This window comes from Schistocerca americana, chromosome 2 (assembly GCF_021461395.2).
Source record: "Schistocerca americana isolate TAMUIC-IGC-003095 chromosome 2, iqSchAmer2.1, whole genome shotgun sequence".
Taxonomy (NCBI): Eukaryota; Metazoa; Arthropoda; class Insecta; order Orthoptera; family Acrididae; genus Schistocerca; species Schistocerca americana.
In genome coordinates this window covers 829,752,003-829,753,368 of record NC_060120.1, presented here as the reverse complement: position 1 = coordinate 829,753,368, position 1,366 = coordinate 829,752,003, and the positions used below count along the sequence as shown (strand labels likewise).

The following is a 1,366-nucleotide window of genomic DNA, read 5'->3' as shown; positions in this document are numbered from 1 at the left end:
AGCATTGAAATATGCAGCAATTTGCGGAAGTGCTGCACTTCTGTTGTCGATTATCTTGAGTTGTCCTTTGTCCTCTTCTTGCAGGATCTTTTTCCGGCCCCAGCGATGTCGGAGATTTAACGTTTTACCATATTCCTGATATTCACGGTACACTCGTGAAATGGTCGTGCGGGAAAACCCCACTTCATCGCTACCTCGGAGATGTGTCCCATCGCTCGTGCGCCGATTGTAACACCACGTTCAAACACACTTAAATCTTGATAACCTGTCATTGTACCAGCAGTTACCGATCTAACAACTACGCCAGGCGCAACGCCTAGCTTTCCCGACCGGAGCGCTATAATCTGTCGTATCTCTGTATTTGAATACGCATGCCTGTACCAGTTTATTTGGCGCTTCAGTGTAGAATACCCATAAACAAACAGAACTACAGATAGGAGATAGATACAATAAAATACATAGCAGCAGAGAATGGTTATGACAGGCTACCTATATGACTGAGGAACTAAACCAAAAATACATAAACAGTCAAGGCATAAAGGGACACATGCAAACAAGACCTTGCATGACAACAGAGAAGTAGTAGAACACACAGACAATGACGACCAACAGGGCGTCACAGAGGACGAACAAAGAAACACAGTCCGGACGGGACCAGAAGGCCCAATGGTACCGACCGGCCGCCGTATCATCCCCAGGTGTCACCGGATGCGGATACAGAGGGGCATGTGGTCAGCTCACTGCTCTCCTGGCCGTTGTCAGTTTACGTGATCGGAGCCGCTACTCCTCAATCAAGTAGCTCCTCAATTGGCCTCGAAGGGCTGAGTGCATCCCGCTTGCCAACAGCACTCGGCAGACCCGGACGGTGATCCCTCCAAGTGCTTGCCAAGCCCGACAGCGCTTAACTTCGGTGACCTGACGGGAACAGGTGTTGCCACAGCGGTAAGACCGTTGGCTAACAGAGACAGAACCCACACAGAAAACAAAATGACACCTACTTACATACAACAGCAAAATAGTTCATGCAATGGGTAACATTTAAAAGTCACAGGGACTTCAAATAGGATGCAGACAGACAGACAAGATAACACAGAGAAAACGCAGAATACAGGAAAAATCCACACATAAATGCAACAGATCAGGCATACACGAATTTACGTGTAACCTTTGTGATTCAGAATACACAGGACAAAGACGCAGGACTTTAAAACAGGATATTTAGAAATATAATAAGTAAAAGCTCCCATAGCTCATTTGCTGATCACTTGATAGCCTATAACCATCAATCAACGAAAATCGAGTCAAAGCCTATACTATAAACTTGGACTTAAACGGAAGAAAACTTCCGCATGCAGAAAGATAAAAG

The 1,366-nt window shown here is 45.8% G+C and overlaps 1 pseudogene; it reads right to left on the bottom strand.

Moving 5' to 3' along the window:
- Positions 1 to 837: 837 nt before the first annotated feature.
- LOC124597195 lies at positions 838 to 956 on the bottom strand (annotated as a pseudogene).
- Between the last annotated feature and the right edge of the window lie 410 nt (positions 957 to 1,366).